This window comes from Engraulis encrasicolus, chromosome 5 (assembly GCF_034702125.1).
Source record: "Engraulis encrasicolus isolate BLACKSEA-1 chromosome 5, IST_EnEncr_1.0, whole genome shotgun sequence".
Lineage (NCBI taxonomy): Eukaryota > Metazoa > Chordata > Actinopteri > Clupeiformes > Engraulidae > Engraulis > Engraulis encrasicolus.
The window spans coordinates 20079003-20086207 of NC_085861.1; positions in this window are offsets into that span (position 1 = coordinate 20079003).

A 7205-nucleotide genomic window follows, 5' to 3' on the forward strand; every position below is an offset into this window, starting at 1 on the left:
GGTAAGCTCATATGTACTTGCTATATTGAGACTGATGCCATTGAATGATCAGATATCAGAACTTCATCAAAATGTCCTCTAAACTATTATGTCTCATTTCAAAACTTTTGTTATTTAGTCCATGGGCCGGAGCAGAAGTTGGTATCACCTGGGGTGGCAAAGTCTATCAATGTTTTTTGTAATCCTCCATGCCTGAGGGACATTATTTGGTATGATAGCCCTCTGGAAGTGGTAGCTTTCTTATATTTTTACTCACTTTTATAATGACACCCAGTGCATTTCGCAATACATGCCTATATATGGATGTAGGCGTATGCAAGTGTCTGTGATGATGGTATATGTTTTTATTGATGTTACATCACATGTAGACACCTTAGGGATTTTGAAAATATACAGTTTTGATGGATAATGTGCTTTCCTATGAATTATATAAGTCAAAATATATCCGTCATACACTTTTTCAGCAATATAATGCAAGGTTAGATTGATGCAGAAGCCTGTAGGAGGGTGGGTCAAATCCTAATACTTGCTATATCATATCTGTAGAGTGTGGGCTTTCAGAAAATATATGGGTTTGCTAGTTTAATATAAATTATACACCTATTTAGGCCAAAAACCCATAACTGTCTAATGGATTTCAATGGAAATCAATGCATTTCAATGTAATCCCAAACACATTACATAACTATGGTATAGAGGAATGTAGGAAGTTGGGAGATGTCACAATGCACATTATATCACATCTGGACTGTGTAGACCTTGGAAAATAAATGGATTGGATAGCTTAATAGAAATTACACAGTTATTTTATACCCACACCTCATGGCCGTCCATTAAAAATCAATGCATTTCAAAGTACAAAGTACTTTACAGAACTTAAGTACGGATAGAGGAAGTTGGGAGACCCCAGGGGGATAGGTTGGATTGCAACGTTTGCTATATCATATCTGGAGAGTGTGTGCTTTCAGAAAAAAACATGGGTTTGATTGCCTAATATAAGGTATGCTGCTATTTTAGGCCTAGAACTCAATTGTCCAATGGATTTGAATGAAAACCCATGCATTGCAATGTAATGCAAAGTAGAAATGTGTTGTAGATTAATGTAGGAAATTGTGAGTTGTCCCAATGCATATCATATCACATCTAGAGTATGTAGACCTTTAGAAAGTATATGGACTAGATCAATGATTCTCGAAATTAAGGCCTGGGCCCATGGTTGGCCCTTACTGTATTCCAAGTGAGACTTGAAATCATTTTCTAAAAATCAAAATCATATTTGTTTGTAGTGTATGTTTTGTTTTATTTATTCAGTCAGTGATGAGCCCTGAAGAAGTATGAACATTTCAAGGGGACCCCGAGTTGGAATAGGTTGGGCACCCCTGGATTAGACAGTTTGATACACATTACAGAGTTATTTAGACACAAACCTCATAGCCGTCCATTGACAATCAAAGCACTTCCAGGTAATGCAAAGTGCATTACAGAACTAAGGTATAGCTCAATATAAGTTGACAGATCTCTCAATGCACATTATATAGCTACTGTACTGCACCTTGGGAAAACAAATGGGCTTGATATGCAGTAGAGTTATTTTAGACTCAAAACTCATCTAGCCATTGAAAATCAAATCAAACTAGGCTATATTACAGAATGAAGGTAGGACTAAAGTGTAACGGAGAAAAATGGAAGATGCGATTGCAATTCGCCTTTGGCTAAGCCCCGCCCTCTTTAGTTACAGTTGCTAGGTCGGACAGATAAACTTTCAATGCGTCACCTTCTTAAAATAATCGCCTAAGTCATTTTTTGGTCAAGTTCACGTTTTCGCCTAACTCATGTCCTCCCCCATTCTGAGGGAGTTTTTGTGTTCCCTGACAAACCTGGAAAAAAATGACTTAGGCGATTATTTTAAGAAGGTGACGAATACTGAGATATCAACGTGATTTATGCAGTGACTGCAAATCGCAGCAGTTATTCACTCATAATAAATAAAAAACGCATTCATAGTATTGTGAATATAAGTATTTATTTTCTGAACGGTCATGCGATGCATCACAGCTGTTATGGGCTCTTCTATGGGTATCGATAGGCATTGTAACCAGCACCATGGTAAGCTGAGCTCGCATACTTTTGAGCCCTGACTCAAACTTGCTAGACGAAAACGAAATCACACAACTTAATGGCTGTAGTCATCTTCAAAGCTACCACAGCAATGTGTAACATTAAAGTTTGGCGTTTATATCTTCAGTAGCTTAACAAAGTCACGTCCATCAGCTGCTAGTCAAAACACTCCTGCCGTGACCGATAGTTAACTTTGCTAGCGGTGTTTCTTCATTCATTAGGTCAGAAATCCAAAATCCTACTCTGAAACAGATTCGTGGTTTGCTTACAACCTTACTGAAAAGGGACATGAATGAAATGGTGTCATGATCGGAGCACACAAAGTTTTTGATCCGTGTGCTTTCTAGTCGAGTGTGAGGCTGCCGAGAGACCCTTCAAGGCAGACTATCCAGCTGCTAGTATTAGTCCGGTTTTAGGTAAAGAGGAAAGTGATTACCACCTGTTACATCGCGGGGCGACTTGCACATTTGTCACAAATACTCCAGGCACAATTTCCAATCATATTTTAATAATAATACGACCGTATCTCGCTAACTACTTGAAAACATGCGATTTCAGCATTGAGTTCAATGGAGCGCTGTCAAAACTGTCCGAGGTTTGTCCGAGGTCGTCCTTTTGCTGCGCTGTGATTGGTCAAAAAGCACTTTAGGGCGGGCCTTAGCCAAAGGTGAATTGCACACACATCAGTTTCAAGAACAGTACATGGAGATCCTGCATAACAGTATTTTCATTTTGTCTGGAACTAAACTAGATCATTACTTTTTCTGAAAATGTGTCTTTTTTTAAACATACCGTACAATCTGACTTGCTGGGTATGTTGGATGTGTTGACTGCTGTAGTGTCAAAGACAGATAAGACTAGGTACATCATGATACAGACAGAAATGGCATCAGGTGAGTCCTGTTTAATTTCATACGTGTTGTGACTAAGATGTTTGAGAATGAGTAAGTACATGATGAACAATAACTATACTACAGACTTGTGAGAATACCAACCAGCGGGACAATAACTCCACAAACATGCTGGGGGGAAGAGGGAATCTCACAGGGATTTGATAGAAAAGATATTCAAGGGAAACTAGTACATGTGCCTTGCATTGATTGTTGCCTCTGAGTGAAGCACACAAAGTGAATTGAAATCATTGACTGCATGTGTAGAGCAGGTGGGGTCCTGATCTCTATCTTGGAAATAGTTATTTCATAAAGGCTGGCCAATCATGCACATTGATACTGTTCAAAGGGCGGCATGTCCGGGTAACACACAGCATGACCTGACATTAAATCTAAACAACAAAGCTAAAAAAAAGAACCTCCATGTCATCTTCCTGGATCTTGCTGATGTCTTTGGCGCCATACCCCATGAGCTTCTCCGAGTGATGTGCCTCCCCATTTAAGAAAGTGCCCATTTGAACAGGAACTGGAAAGAGGACTTTCAGCTTACATCAAGATGTGGCTTGAAGTTTCAAGATGTCCATTACCAATCTCACAACTTGCAGTGCACCAAGGCATGGCTACAGATGACAGTGAATTCAGACATACTGTATTGTGAGATCAGTGGTGAGGGAAAAGGCATCACTTGTGGTTATTTAGTGTAATTGGAGACCTGCGATGGGAATGAGGCAGCATCAGCTCCCAAGAAGGCTGGAGATATTGGTGTATCCTTCAGTTTCCTATTCATACAGCCATTTCCTTTGAAGATTGCCCCCACATGCCCTCAGACAACCATTATTATTTAGTACATTGTACCATAGAAAGGTACATCGCAGCCGGGAAATTGAAGTCTGCATTGAAGAAGTTAGATGCAGAAGGTTTGTGGCAATATACATCACCAAAACGTCTGAGGGATGTGGGAAGCAAGGGTCTCACAGCCACCAAAAGCACAGGTATGATCACCCTGTCACTTCCCAGTAAGGGTTTACAGTATGAAGTTCAAAGACACCCTCAAAAGCCAGAGGAACTGAGCCAGAGGCCCTTAGTGTCATGTGTTCTAAAATCAACTCATTACTCAGAAATTGAAACTGTTCATAAAACTTACCCCTATCATTCTCCAATTTGTTGCGCCAGCAACCAGCAATCACCAATGATGCTGATTGGATGGGGGAAAAAGCCACAGGACCCAACAAATGGCAAACAGCTCCTAAATTCAACTTCATCATTTATCATTCACCATGTTTTCTATACAGCTATAGCGCAAACACTGAATCTCTTCATGACTGGGTTTTTGGAAGACTAGATATAATAGCCCAACCTGGCTGATTATGATAATAGTGATGGAGATTTTGAAAATTATAATTCACACACATTATAATTTGTTAAAACAACATACCATAGGTGCAATTTGCTAAATTATGTTATGTGTGAAGGATTCTGAATGCACTATTTGCTTTCTTTTCATTGAACAGTCATTGTGTCATTAAATTCTCATTTCTTCTTTTGCAAATGCCATTCTGAGAGTTACGTATCCTCTTGACCTCTTGCCTTGTTTTAATTCTAATTAATCTTGTTTTCAAACACTTGAGTGTCCACCTCCTGTAGACTCAAGTTGAGCCATTTTTGCAACCAAGACACTATGGTCTCTATCAAGATCTAATATGCCTGGTCAGCCATTGAATAGTACTTTCTGAAAATAACATCCACATGCCCATCAACTAGTCATCCACAGGGTGTCAGAAACTTTTTCCATAACTGCAAGTAGGCTATATCATAAAAGGAGACCAGGCAACAGTTTTTCACTTCATGGGTGACCCAATACTACCAGTGCTTATGGGTTTGAGGTTCAACAAAACAAAATTGCCAAAAGAAAATCTCATTTCATGTAAAGAAGTAAGCGTTATCAAGTTTGTATTGATAGCACTCTGGCCCATTTTAGGACATCTTAGCATGCATCTCCAGCACATGCCTACCCTCACTTTAATTTATTAGAAATATAGGCTAAATGTGTCCTGGCCCACTGACTGAAAAAAAGATTATTTAACAGAATGTATGTAGGCTTTCTAAAGATCCACTGGATGTGACATTTGTGTTGTGATATCTCCCAACTTCCTACACTCCTCTACCTTAGTTCTACAATGTAATTGCAGAATTTGCATTTGCAATGCATTTCAATGGTCAGCATCTAAAGTACCTGAATTATGTGCATTTAGCAATCTAATCCATATATTTTCCAAAGGTTCATAATGTGCATTTAAACACTTCCTAACTTCCTCTATCCCTACATAAGCTCTGCAAAGTCCTAAAGATTTCATACTTTTAAATGCGTTGATTTTTAATGGACGGCCTTGAGTTGTGGGTCTAAAATGGGTTATTTGTAGTAAGCTATCCAATCCATATATTGTCTTAGGTCTATACACTGTAGATGTGATATAATGTGCATTGAGGCATCTCACAACTTCCTACATTCCACTATACCTTAGTTATGTAATGTGCTTTGCATTACATTGAAATGCATTGATTTCCATTGAAATCCATTGGACAGTTATAGGTTTTGGGCCTAAATAGGTGTATAATTTACATTAAACTAGCAAACCCATATATTTTCTGAATGCCCACACCCTACAGATATGATATAGCAATCATTGGGATTTGACCCACCCTCCTACAGGCTTCTGCATCAATCTAACCTTGCATTATATTGCTGAAAAAGTGTACGACGGATACATTTTGACTTATATAATTCATAGGAAAGTACATTATCCATCAAACCTGTATATTTTTAAAATCCCTAAGGTGTCTACATGTGATGTAACATCAATAAAAACATATACCATCATCACAGACACTTGCATACGCCTACATTCATATACAGGCATGTATTGCGAAATGCACTGGGTGTCATTATAAAAGTGAGTAAAAATATAAGAAAGCTACCACTTCCAGAGGGCTATCATACCAAATAATGTCCCTCAGGCATGGAGGATTACAAAAAACATTGATAGACTTTGCCACCCCAGGTGATACCAATATGTGAAAATTTGGCCTCTGGCTCATGTACTAATTCTCCGTTATTCTCTGCCAGCCACCAAAGTCGAAGGAGTGAATGAAGGGGAAGAAAAGAAATCTTTCATAAAAAGAGAAATTAGATTAAAAAAAGACCACATGGGTAGCAATTTGGGAGACATGTGTAGTGTGGTAACTGTGGCAAACTCAAATAAAGGCTATACATGCTGAGTATTGAAAAAACTCATGGTGAGCCCTGATCATACAGTACTGCGTCAGAGTTTCTGACAAAAGCCTGCTCATCCTTGCATACGCTTGCTGTGTTTGGTAGCCTGGCCTGTCAACAGGGTGGGGAGTGGGGACAAACAGGTATGTTGTCCGAGGCCCAGGGAGGTAGTTGGAGGCCCAGAATTAGATTCCCATTCAATTATAGTATGTATTGGGCCCTTTCAGATGGCTTTATCCCGGGTGTGGCAAAAGCTGCTAGCGGCTCTGCTGGTAGCTTTGTGTACGCAGTGCAATTAAAAAACAAATCCAAACCAAACCAAACCAAACCAAGTGTCCCGGCCAGCTTAGTGATGTTTAACACAAAACCAGAACATCAAGATAATTTAATTTGAGGGTTTTACCAGTACACCCCAGTGTGACCTTTTTTCACAGCTTCCATCTTATGTGTGTGGGTAGTAGCATCCAGCTGTGTGTAATGGGAGTGTGTGTGTGCGTATGTGCGTGCCTGCAGTAGTGTAGCATCAAATTAGGGGCCCCACCATGGATGCAACTCCAATGGATTCCCCAGTCCCCCATATTTTTATACATGGGGGGTCTTGATGACTCAGTCCCACTTTATCCTATTTTACCACCCCTTTGTGTGCCTGCGTGTGTGTATGTGAGAGAGAGCATGTGCATGAGTTTGTGTGCATGTGTGTGTACGTGTATGTGTGTGGGTTTTCGCATGTATGTGTGTGTGTGTGTTTGCATGTAGCGTAGCCCAGGTTTCAAGACGATAATAAAAACGGCAGCTGGTCTGGGAGTCCACAGTCCAGAGGCAGACAGACACAGACATAGACACAGACACAGGCACGGAGACAGACACAGGCAGAGGCACGGGCAAGGAGACAGACACAGACAGACACAGACACAGACACAGACACA